The 13610-nt window shown below is 42.2% G+C and overlaps 1 protein-coding gene across 1 annotated transcript in view; it reads right to left on the bottom strand.

Moving 5' to 3' along the window:
• The window catches only part of LOC143924729 (chemerin-like receptor 1), a 31677-nt gene extending 24671 nt beyond the window's left edge, over positions 1–7006 (bottom strand). The window contains exon 1 of the mRNA XM_077449161.1: positions 6926–7006. The gene's annotated coding sequence lies outside the window, so the exon portion shown is untranslated. The remainder of the gene's footprint in view (positions 1–6925) is intronic.
• Between the last annotated feature and the right edge of the window lie 6604 nt (positions 7007–13610).

Below are 13610 nucleotides of genomic sequence, written 5' to 3'. Positions count from 1 at the left end.
TAAAATCTTGCAGCAGGCCAGATTTGGTCTGCAGGGGTAGTTTGGAGACCACTGCTTTAAAGTGAAACTGCAGGCAGTTGGCGAAATAAACAGTTGAAATACACACAGACCATTTTATCTACCAAAATACTTTTACATCTTTTCGACCAGTGGTGTTATTCACACACCCCTAACACACTGAATAGCTGGGATGATAGCATCACTTTTAAAACCTTGTAGCTTTTTGTGTCCCAAGCATGTTGCAAGCCTCTAGACCTTGCACTAGATATACAGTAAGAATTGCCACATTGATGACTTTACTAAATACTACCCCGATTGACCCCCAAGTGTTAAGATGTCAAGGCTTTCGATGCAATGCAATATCGTCAATAGACTTTTTGGCATCTAACATACACTATATTGTCAAAAGTATTGGGACACCTGCCTTTACACGCACATGAACTTTAATGACATCCCAGTCTTAGTCCGTAGAGTTAACTATTGAGTTGGCCCACCCTTTTTAGTTATTACAGCTTCAAATCTTCTGGGAAGGCTGTCCACAAGGTTTAGGAATGTGTCTATGGGAATGTTTGACCATTCTTCCAGAAGCGTATTTGTGAGGTCAGGCATTGATGTTGGATGAGAAGGCCTGGCTCGCATTCTCCCCTCTAATTTATCCCAAAGGTGTTCTATTGGGCTGAGGTCAGGACTCTGTGCACGCCAGTCTAGTTCCTCCACCCCAGACTCGCTCATCAATGTCTTTATGGACTTTGTTTTGCTATAATTTGTGACCCATTTTTGTGACAATTTTGCACATAATTTTCCCGTCGCAATTTCTTACTCTGCACCACCAATGGTTTTCAGGCCCAATACATGACAAGTGAATCTGTACAGCATCCTTTCGTTTTTTTAAGTAATAAATCACCGGGACCAGATGGCTTGCATCCGAGGATACTTAGGCCGCGTACACACGGGCGGATTGTCTGCCCAACTAAGTTCGTCAGACAATCCGACAGACAGTCCGTTCAACTTTTGAATGAACGGACTTGACCACACACGATGAACAGACAGTCCGCTGAAAACTTGCGCGATGACGTGTACAGCACGTACGACGGGACTAGAAAAACGACGTCCAATACACTGCAATGCAACCTTCGGCCATGTAAATCCTTTCTGAGCATGCGCCATACTTAGTCCGTCCAACTTGCCTACACACGAGCGGACTGTCCGCTGAAACCAAGTTTGGACGGACAAAACCAAGTTTGGACGGGCAAAATTACGGAAATTCCGAAAGACAAAGTCCGTCAGACTGTCCGCTGAAAAAGTCCGTTGAAGCCCACACACGAGCGGATTGTCAGCTGAAACACGGTTCAGCGGACTAAGTTGGGCAGACAATCCGCCCGTGTGTACGCGGCCTTAGGGAACACAATCAAGTAATTGCCAGACCATTGTTCCTAAATTTTACTGACAGTCTACTGAGTGGAATTGTACCAGCTGACTGGATAAAAGCCAATGTAGCACCAATATTTAAAAAGAGCCCAAAATTCATCCCTGGGAATTACAGACCAGCTAGCCTAACAGCAATAGTATGCAAGCTCTTGGGGAGGGGATGCTAAGGGACTATATACACAATTTTAGTAATGAGAACGGTTTTATTAGCAATAGTCAGTATGGATTCATGAAGAATCGTTCTTGCCAACCCAATCTATTAGGTTTCTATGAGGAGGTGGCTTATCTGGATTTTGCAAAAGCATTTGACACAGTTTTCCATAAACGTTTACAGTACTGAATAAGTTCTGTTGGCATGGACCATAGGGTGAGTACATGGATTAAAAACTGGCTACAAGGGTGAGTTCAGAGGGTGGTGATAAATGGGGAGTACTTGGAATGGACAGGGGTGGGTAGTGGGGTCCCCCAGGGTTCTGTGCTGGGACCAATCCTATTTAATTTGTTCATAAACAACCTGGAGGATGGGATAAACAGTTCAATCCCTGTATTTGCAGATGACACTGAGCTAAGCAGGGCAATAACTTCTCCGCAGGATGTGGAAACCTTGCTAAAAGATCTGAACAAATTAATGGGGTGGGCAACAATATGGCAAATGAAGTTTAATGTAGAAAAATAAAAAATAATGCATTTGGGTGGCAAAAATATGAATGCAATCTATACACTGGGAGGAGAACCTCTGGGGGAATCTAGGATGGGAAAGGAACTGGGGGTCCAAGTAGATGATAGGCTCAGCAATGGCATGCAATGCCAAGCTGCTTCTAAAAAAAGTAAACAGAATATTGGCATGCATTAAAAAGGGGATCAACTCCAGAGATAAAACAATAATTCTCCCACTCTACGAGACTCTGGTCCAGAGTATGCTGTCCAGTTCTGGGCACCAGGCCTCAGGAAGGATGTACTGTAAATGGAATGAGTACAAAGAAGGACAACAAAGCTAATAAAGGGCCTGGAGGATATTAGTTATGAGGAAAGGTTGCGAGCACTGAACTTATTCTCTCCGGAGAAGAGATGCTTGAGAGGGGATATGATTTCAATTCATCAATACCGTACTGGTGACCCCACAATAGGGATAAAACTTTTTAGTGGAAGGGAGTTTAACAAGACACGTGGCCACTCATTAAAATTAGAAGAAAAGAGGTTTAACCTTAACCACTTGAAGACCGGACCATTTTGCTGGTCAAAGACCAGACCACTTTTTGCGATTCGGCACTGCGTCGCTTTAACTGACAATTGCGCGGTCGTGCGACGTGGCTCCCAAACAAAATTGACGTCCTTTTTTTCCCACAAATAGAGCTTTCTTTTGGTGGTATTTGCTCACCCCTGCGGTTTTTATTTTTTGCGCTATAAACAAAAATAGAGCGACAATTTTGAAAAAAACGCATTATTTTTTACTTTTTGTTATAATAAATATCCCCCAAAAATATCTAAAAAAACATTTTTTTCCCTCAGTTTAGGCCGATACGTATTCTTCTACATATTTTTGGTAAAAAAAAATCGCAATAAGCGATTATTGATTGGTTTGCGCAAAAGTTATAGCGTTCAAAAAATAGGGATAGTTTTATAGCATTTTTATTAATAATTTTTTATTATTTTTTTTTTTACTAGTAATGGCGGCGATCAGCGGTTTTTATTGTGACTGCAACATTGTGGGGGACCCATCGGACATTTTTGACACATTTTTGAGACCATTGTCATTTATACAGTAATCAGTGCTATATAAATGCAGTGATTCCTGTGTAAATGACACTGGCAGTGAAGGGGTTAACCAGTGGGTGGCAGTGTAGGGGTTAAGTGTTCCTAGGGGTGTGTTACTAACTGTGGGGGGGTTGGGCTTTCATTTAGTGAACACTGATCTCTGCTCCAATCACATGGAGCAGAGATCAGCGTCACTAGTTGCTAGGCAGAATGGAGAAATGTTGTTTACACAGCATTTCCTCCATTCGGCCGCTCCGTGAGACGATCGCGGGGATGCCCGCGGCGATCGAGTCCGCGGGGGTGCTGACCAGCGCGGGAGCGCGCCGCCGGCGGCGCGCTCCCGATGGCAGGGCGGCATTGAATATTGGACGTACCTGTACGCCAATATGCCTGCCCGTGCCATTCTGTCGACGTACATCGTCGTGCGCTGGTCGGGAAGTGGTTAAACTACGTAGAGGGTTCTTTTCTGTAAGAGCGGCAAGGATGTGGGGGCGATTTACAAAAGCTGTGCACCATCAGTAGAGGCACACAACGAGGCGCAACGCACATTTCCATATTTACGACACAATATATTTTTTTTCCGCTCCACAGGTGGTGGTTTCAGCAGGGAGCATTGATACAAAAACAAAAATAAAAAAAAAACTATTAGATAAGCACCTGAACGACCACAACATACATGGATATACAATGTAATACTGACATATAATCACACACATAGGTTGGACTTGATGGACTTGTGCCTTTTTTCAACCACCCTAACTATGCAACTAATTAACGATGTAAGTAAAGAATACTGACATTTATAAATCAGCAATGTGCCTTAAAATATGCACAATTCTCTGCTTGATGTAGGTCTGTGAAGCAGACAGAGGGCCATTCTTCTAATGAGTAAAACAAAAAAAATTGTGACCTTCCAAAAAAGGTGACATTTCAAAGTCATGTGACCAGCTTTTTCTTCAATGGCAAAGTGCTCTTTGCAGCAATATGCAGAGATAACTATGAGAAAAATAGTGGTGTCCAGCTGAAAACTAATTGCGGTGTCCATTCTACAAATATGCTCCCTAGTGCTAAGACAATGTCCATTAACCACCTCATTACCACACTATAGCTGAAAGATGACCATGAACCACATCCCCCACGCTCCTTGTGATCGTAGTAAAGGTTCAATCAGCTGATCACATGTAAACAAACTTGCTGGTTGTTGGCATTCCTTTCCTCATGTGCTGTCACAGCATGAGGAGAGGAGAGCCGGTAACTGGCAAGTGTGACAGGGAACATTTATACAGATAATCAGGGTACTGATCATCAGTGGCCAGATTATCAGTGCCGCCTATCAGTGCCCATCAATTCCATCCATAAGTGTCGCCTATCAGTACCCATTAGTGACCCCCTATGAGCACCCTTTAGTGCCATCTATCAGTGGCCATCAGTGGCACCTATCAGTGGCCATCAGTGCGGCCACATCAGCACACATCAGCGAAGGAGAAAAATTACTTATTTGCACATTTTATAACAGAAACTAAGAAAAAATATTTTTTATTTTTTTCAGTCTTTTTTGTTTGTTTAGCAAACATATAAAAAAAACAATGGTGATTAAATACCACCAAAAGAATGCTCTATCTGTCTCAAAAAAGCTAAAAATGCCATATGGGTACAGTGTTGCATGAGTGCGTAATTGTCATTCAAAGCGACACAGCACTGAAAGCTGAAAATTGGCCTAGGCAGGAAGGGGGTGAAAGTGCCCAGCATTGAAGCTGTTAAACATACTCTCAGAGCCTTGGCTGCTTCATGCTGCATTGATTTGCTGAGTGCAATTCTCCTAAACAGATGTGTGGCACTTGTGGAAAACATTCAGGCTGGGTCCACACCCTGGACGAATGCAGATCGCAGCAGGAGTCTGGTGTGTCCCCGTTCTCCGTTTCACGAATGATCAGGCCAAGTTTTTGCCTAAATTCGGCCCTGAAACTGAGCCAAAGACACACAGGGCTCCTGTATAATCTGCTTTGCAGCCGCAACGGAGAGCCGGTCACAATCTCCTGTCATGCGAATTGGATGCGGGAAAACCGGCATCCAAGCACTATTGTGAACCAAGCCTCAAGGGCACGTAAATGTATTTGAAGCTCCAAGGGTGTAGTGAGCCCTATGAGAGGGGAGAGGTATAGTCAAGACGTAAGCTGGCCATACACCTATAGATTTTCTGCCGATTTTCTATGGTTAGATGGAAAAAGTGCAACAGATTTCACCATGTTCGCTAAATTGTGTGGATGGAGGAATCTCCCACTTTTTCCATCTAACCATAGAAAATCTGCAGATAATCTATAGGTGTATGGCCAGCTTTAGGTAACTTCTTACACCGGCCATACACATATGGATCCAATCGTTCAATTAAACCATTTTTTTTTAATACTCTGTTCACATCAACCAATTTATTTTCCACTGCAATTACCATTGATCAATTTTGCAAAGCTTGAATTAATTGCAAAAATGGTCCTTCTTTAGCCTAATTTTGTACGTTTTTTTTTTTTTTTCAGATAAAGGAAAAACAGGCAATGCAAAAAGTGAAAAATAAAGAATTTAAAGTATAAGGAACAAATAACATACAGGAAAAAAAATAAAAATACAAACACTTAAAAAAATGAAAACACTTCTAAAAAGAAATGAAGAATTCAATGTTGACAACAAAATCAACAGCTTTGCAGCAAAATCAATTTAGGCAGAATCACTCCGCTAATTCCTGCTAATTACTAAGATTTAACAGCAGCATTTATACATTTCCGGAATAATTATGAGGCTATTCCATTCAGCAATTATTAGCCTACTGAGACAGTACAACATACTGTACAGCTGCATCAATTGATTCTGCTTACAGAATCAATGGATACCTATGGAATAAAACCCTGGAGAGCACATACAAATGTCAGAAATAACTGATCATAGGAAGAACATATTGAGTTATATACTTTTTTCTTAACATAATTTCATCTTTAGGAACATGCCATTAGGCTGAATAACTCAATATTTACTTATATTCCTCCTAATAAGTTATTTAAATTAATTCTTAACCCCCGAGGGGGTATCACCCTACCTATTACACCATCGGTATGCTTATAGAATTTAGTTATTATGCAGAAGGATGAGTGAGCATTTCTGGGCAGAGCTGGAAGCCTCATAGTAGTTATTTCTAGAAATAAATACACATGTTAGGAGATTTCGGCACATCAGGATGTGTTTTGTAAATAGTCACTACTGCGGCATCATTTTTAATCTGCGTTTGAAGAACGTAGATGTACAGATTGTCGCTAAGGTTCATCAAAAAAGTCTGGATCTTGCCCCGGAGTTGATGGGTTCATGCAGTGCTCAGGTCAGGACCAGGCTATTTAGGGTTACCTTAGAGCAGTGATGGCGAACCTTGGCACCCCAGATGTTTTGTAACTACATTTCCCAAGATGCTCATGCACTCTGCAGTGTAGTTGAGCATCACGGGAAATGTAGTTCCAAAACATCTGGGGTGCCAAGGTTCGCCATCACTGCCCTAGAGGGCATTTATGAGCGATTCCAAGTTTGGAAGCACTCATTATCATATGAATATTTATCACATTTCTAAATCCTAGGCTGAGCATCAGGACACAGGACAAGTGAAGGGTCTGAATATGTTGAAGGATGCACACATGGTTTCACAAAGAGCTATATGCACATCTATGGCTACAGCCTGTCTACCTGCAGTACCATTCTATTGTCATACCTGCTTTATGGTAGTCCAGAGATACACAAAGCCTTCTAGTCTTCCTTCCGCAACTTCTTATGATAACTTTTAAGATTTGTCACTTCCTTTATAGAAGTCTGCAGGAGGGAGGAGTTCCATTGTGGCTTCGAGAGAATTTAAAAAAAATGTTTACACCACAACAAAAGTGACTTGCTTTCCCTTCAACTTAAAAATAGATGGGAAATATTCACAAGTTGAAATATATGTCGAAAAGGGAAGTTTGCTTGGGAAAGGACAGCATGGAACCTAAGAAGGTTAACACTTTGTGTAAGCGTCAGTGTGGACTTCAGCAGAAGAGTTCTCAGGACCAGAACAGCGTTGGCGGCTCGGGCAGCAGAAAAGGTGAGTTTGTTTTATCTTCTTTTAGCCCTTGTACACATGGAAAATGTCCGATCGGACCGTGTTGTCGGATAATCCGACCGTGTGTGTGTGTGCTCCCCGTCGGAATATCCGACCGACAAAGTTTTAGAGCTGGGCTATAACATTTTCCGACAACATGATCCAATCGGACTTTGTCCGATCGTTTGTAGAGAATTCCAATCGGACAAAGTGCCACACATGCTCAGATCAAATTCCTAGACCAAAGCTATTGGCTACTAGCCTGAACGTAATCCCGTCGTAACGAAATAACGTCATCACGTTACGAACGATCGGATTTTCCGACAACTTTGTCCGACTGTGTGTATGCAACACCAGTTTCAGACAAAATCCATCGGACAAAATCCGACGGATGACGAATGTCCGACTGTGTGTACAAGGACTTACAGGTATGGCTTGTTTTAAAACATTGTGTGCAGCGACAGGGTCACTTCAAAGGAAAAAGGGGAAGGATTTCTGAAACACGTTGTGATGGTCTAGAACACTGGTCACCAACCTTTTGGACCTCACGGACCACTTATTAATCTCACAGGAGATTCCATAGGCATAGGATTCCATAGGCTCTGCTGATGTCAGTCAAATCATGTAAGGAGGGAGTGGAGGGGCATGGCCAGGCCACAGTGTGTGTCTATGGCTATACACAGCCCAGCACGAGAGTGAACCCGCACGGGTGCCACATAGCACACAGATTGCTATGGTGGCACTTGTAGGAAGATGAAGCAGACAGCACTGAAGGGGCACTCCAGAAGAGGAGGTAAGGGGACGCTCTGTGCAATAATGTTGCAAAGAGCAGGTAAGTAGAACTATGACTATGTCATCACTGCGTGGGGTAATAATTTTACTGGTGAGTGGCCACCCATCTATTGAGCACTCGTGGCGAAGAACTAGAAGGTAACATTTTGGTGTTGGGATTCATCACATATGGACGTTCTAGCTTGCTTTACTATGTATATTTATATTTGTAATTAATTTTATATCATTTACTGAACATCACTAGCGCCTCAACCATTAATATATTGTTTACAGTAAGCACATAATGGCAATCCCCGCCTACCAGTCTCCAGTGTCACAGACTATTTAAAATAGCAGCTGCAAGGGGTTAAATAAATCACTGTTCCTATATATTGTGACATGTAGGAAATTATATGCAAACAGGTAAAGTGACTGAAAGGCCTTCATTAATTACTCTTCAGGTAATTTGAATATATTCTGCATTTTCTGAAGATAAGTTTGATAATTACTTTTAAATATGCATTATATAACATTTGCATTTAGTGGTTTGAAGGAGAAAGAAATCAGTAGAGTAAGGCTTAGAAAAAGCCAGGAGGAGATAAAATATAGATGATAGTATAATATCCCTATTTAATAAGCATGGATACAGGAAAGTATTTGAAAATAAAATTACTAAGTCTAACTGCTATGAATGTCCTAGTTTATCCTGAAGTTTAAACCATATTAGATTTCTATTTTTATATATTAACTAAATACATTTGGTTAATTAGTTTGTTTCCCTAAAGCACCAAGTCTGCATTCTAATGTAGTGTACGAGTTCCCTCATTTTCTTTTGGAATATTACCCTCTGGTCTAATATATTCTACTTATTTAACCAGAAGAATGATGTAGGTTTCACAATAGTTTTTACACTGGCGCCATCAAAGCTCTCCCTGGCGCAGACTATAAAACCACCTAAGAAATCTTTTCTGCGGTAGAATTATCTGAACATTCTTAGGCCCATTTCACTGATCGTTCTTAAAGAGGAAGTCAACTCCCTTGGTTTGTTTGTACCTATAGGTAAGCCTATAATAAGGCTTACCTATAGATACTGTAAATATCTTCTAAACTTGCACAGTTTAGGACACATTTACTGTATACGTTGCCTATTACACCATCGGTGCATGCCCTCTGAAGGAGTGACGTCATCGTAGCTCTGGACACTCACAGCTCCGGAGCCCGTGAACCTGGAAGAAACACCAGGAAAGATGTCGGCCGTCTCAGTGGTGTGCAGGTGCTTAGTTCTAAGGTAAGTATTTCATAATGAGCTAGTATGCAATGCATACTAGCTCATTATGCTTTTGTCTTACAAGTTTTTTTTTTTTTTTTTTAGGGATGCACCGAATGGGTTTTTTGGTGCCGAAACCGATATCGAAAATGAAAAATGCACTAGGCCAGAAACCGATACTGAAACAGCACCGATACCGAAAGTGAATGTTTTTAAAAATATTTTTATACAGGAGATGGTCAGGGACTGGGGGCATGATACAGGAGATGGTCAGAGACTGGGGACATGGTAGAGGAAATGGTCAGAGACTGGGGACATAGTACAGGAAATGGTCAGAGACTGGGGACATGGTAGAGGAAATGGTCAGAGACTGGCGACATAGTACAGGAAATGGTCAGAGACTGGGGACATGGTACAGGAAATGGTCAGAGACTTGGGACATGGTAGAGGAGATGGTCAGAGACTGGGGACATGATACAAGAGATCAATGCAGCCTCACTAGTGCCCTTCAGGTGCAGCCAGACGGTGTCCCCATTGCAGCCATCCAGTGTCCCCCATTGCAGCCAGCCAGTGTCCCCCATTGCAGCCAGTGTCCCCATTGCAGCCAGCCAGGGTTCCCCATTGCAGCCAGTGTCCCCATTGCAGCCAGCCAGGGTTCCCTATTGCAGCCAGTGTCCCCCATTGCAGCCAGTGTCCCCCATTGCAGCCAGTGTCCCCCATTGCAGCCAGCGTCCCCCATTGCAGCCAGCGTCCCCCATTGCAGCCAGCGTCCCCCATTGCAGCCAGCGTCCCCCATTGCAGCCAGCATCTCCCATTGCAGCCAGCATCTCCCATTGCAGCCAGCGTCCCCATTGCAGCCAACCTGTGCAGGGAAAGAGAGAGGAGAGCCGCCTGGTTGATTAGAGTGTCGGGAACTTCACAGCTTTGATTTCAATAGCTGTGTGTTCCCCGCAGCACGCTATCACATACAGCCCCTCCTCTTTATCCGAGCACTTTGATAGATAGATCACCCTGGGACGGGTGATCTGTCTATCAAAGTTCCCCAGAGAAGGGGTAGGGGCTGTATGTGACAGCCCGCGGCGGAGAACACACAGCTATTGAAATGAAAGCAGTGATGTTCCCTGCGCTCTAATCAACCAGGCAGCGGTGGCGGCTCTCCTCTCTTCTATGCTATAGGAAGCCCCCATGACAGACGGCAGTGCCCCATTTTTGGCTCCATTATCGGCCATTTTCTCTTTCGCCATTTTTTTGTGGGGGGGGGGATACAACCGCTTTAAGGTGGCCATATGTTTATTGATCAGTCAGCAGACTGCTAAAAATAAAAAAATAAAAATAAAAATGAATGGATTCCTCCATCCACACAATGTGGAAGGAGAATTTCCTCCTCCCTGCTAGGATTTTGTAATCTGACAGCAGCACTTCTTTGCTGTCAGAATACAATGAGCGGCATCTGCAGCTGTTTGTCTGCAGCTGCCGATCAACAATAGTTTTACAACATTTTCTGCTGTACAGGGAGGCCAATACATGCATCACAATTCGACCAGTCCCTGCTGAACCGGACTAATTTTGATCCATCAATGGCCAGCTTTAGGTCCATGTCACTCTGCTCTGCACATTCATAGAACCATGCGTCACATTGCGCACATTCTTAAGCCCTTATCACACTGTACTGCACTGCACTTGATCAAGCCCATGCCCCTCTGCACTGGGCATTTAGAAGGGGAAAAAAACATCACTTGTGCATTCAAGAGAGACGCTTTTGAGCATTAAAAAAAAATGCTCAAAAGCACTTTAACATGCCTAAACACGCATAAACGCTATGCACGTTACAGCGTTAAGCTATTCTAATGCCCTGTACACATGACCGGTTTTCCCGTCGGAATAAACTCTGAAGGTTGTTACGACGGTCTTCTGACAGACTTTCGCTGAAACTGTTTCGCACACACACGATCACACCAAAGTCCGACCGTCAAGAACGCGGTGACGTACAACATGTACAACGGAACTAGAAAAAGGAAGTTCAATAGCCAGTAGCCAATAGCTTCCGCCTCTTACTTGCTTCAGATCATGCGTCATTTTTGGTCCATCGGAACAGCATACAGACTAGTGTTAATTTCGTCTACTAAAATGACTAAAACATTTTAGTCGACTAACTGAATGTTATTTTAGATGAATAAAATAAGACTAAAACTAAAACAACTGAGACGACTAAAATACGACTAAAACTAAAATCCCATTTTAGTCAAAAGACTAAGACTAAAACTTAATTTAAATTTGACTTCAAAATTAACATTGGTCTGTAGTGCATGTTCATACCTCAATGTAATAATAAATAACATATTAGATTTTTCACTCCAGCAGTATATAATGAGTTTGCAAATTGTAGAGAATTTTTAACTAGCATTACAATTGAATTACACCCATTAGATTTTAGACGACTAAAATTAGTTTTAGTCGACTAAAATATACTGGAGATTTTAGTCGACTAAAACGTAGGACATTTTAGTCGACTAAAATGTACTGGAGATTTAGTCGACTAAATACGACTAAAACTAAAACAATTGCAGAAGACTAAAATGGGACTAAAACTAAAATACCATTTTAGTCCTAACTAAATCGAAATTTGCTGCCAAAATTAACACTGATAAAGACGAGCAGTTTTCCCCATAGGAATTGGTTTAGAACATGTTACATTTCTAAGTCCGTCAGAATTTTCGATGTAAAAAGTCCGATATACACGATCGGAATATATGATGAAAAGCTCCCATCTGACTTTTTCTGTCGGACATTCCGCTCGTGTGTACGCGGCATAATGGCCAGAATTTTGCGCATAAACAAGCATGAAAAAATGCATTTTGCCATGATTTTGTTGCTGATAAACTGCTGTAGGAAAAAAAAAAGCATCAACGGAATACACTGTACATGAAGCCTTAGATCCATGTCACAATACGCTGCTCGTTCTTAGGAACACGTCACACTGCACTGCTCATTCTTGGTCCCATGCCACCTTACACTGTAAATTCAAAGAGCCATGCACCACATTGCACAGCACATTCTTAACCCACTATCACACTGTACTGCACTGCACATTTCTAGGTTCATGTCACACTGAACTGCACATTCTTAGGCCCATGTTGCACTGCATCACACATTTGCAGGCCCATAACAACTTGCGAGTGACAGGATTGGTAGAAAAATTACTCATCTGTATGTACAGCATTCCTTTCCATCTAGCTCAGCCTTTCTCAACCTTTTCAACACAGAGGAACCCTTGAAATAGTTCTCCGGTCTCGGGGGGAACCCCTGCTAAAAATTAGAAATCTACAACTCATGATACATTAGAGTGATGGTCAGTGGGAAGAATGGTCCTTACACTTGTGGTCATTGGGAAGAATTACCTCCTTACAGATAGCTAAAAAGATCAATGGTGTTGGTGGGAACTTATCTAAGAGGCAGAAATTGCCCAATGCTGAAGGAACCCCTAGCAACCTATGGAGGAACCCTAGGGTTCCACGGAACCCTGGTTGAGAATCACTGATCTAGCTGGATGACCAAAGTTTTTCTCCCTCACTGAAGATAATTCTACAGAATCTCCCCCATCAGTGAATGAACAATGGGGCAATGCCCACCCGACCAGGGAGTGAGCAATGCTGTACCAATAAGTGGGTATTTTTATGGCCTCTATAACAATCCTGTTACTGATGAGTTGTCCTTGGTGTCAAAATTGCAAGTGTGAAATGGGTCTTATAAATACACTTTGAATTCTTGATAGGCAAAACATATGGCCCATTTTAAGCACCTGTTGAGTGCCTGCATGATGTTTTTTTTTTTTGCTTATGTGTATCTTCCTAATGGTATTGATCAGAAGTTAGTTGGGATTATTATGCTGAATTCTTCTATTTTTTTCTGCTGCCTCTAACGCTGTGATTTGTAAATAATGTTTGTACTCACCATTTTTTTGCAGTCTATTGAGAGACAAGGGAAAATTTCAGGTTATACTGCTGCCTACAGATGAATTGGACACTGGCAAACCAAAAAAACTGTGTTGACCCAGGATAACGACTCCTACTACCAGCGCGCCTCAGTTTTGTCACATGTAGTAACAGGAGCTTGATCATAAGAACAGAGTAGTGGGACATGTGCCCCTTAATGGAATCCAAGAACAGATTTTACAGTAAGTACAAAAATCCTATTTTATTTCTCATGGATCGCCTTAGGGATGTCCAACTGAGAGGTGGCTGGCAACAGTAAACAACTGCTAACAGACCCAATGTTAATAATATAATA

This window comes from Lithobates pipiens, unplaced genomic scaffold (assembly GCF_037356315.1).
Source record: "Lithobates pipiens isolate NorthernLeopardFrog02 unplaced genomic scaffold, aLitPip1_a1.2 Scaffold_22, whole genome shotgun sequence".
In the NCBI taxonomy this organism is placed as follows: Eukaryota; Metazoa; Chordata; class Amphibia; order Anura; family Ranidae; genus Lithobates; species Lithobates pipiens.
This window is presented reverse-complemented; position numbering and strand designations above follow the sequence as displayed.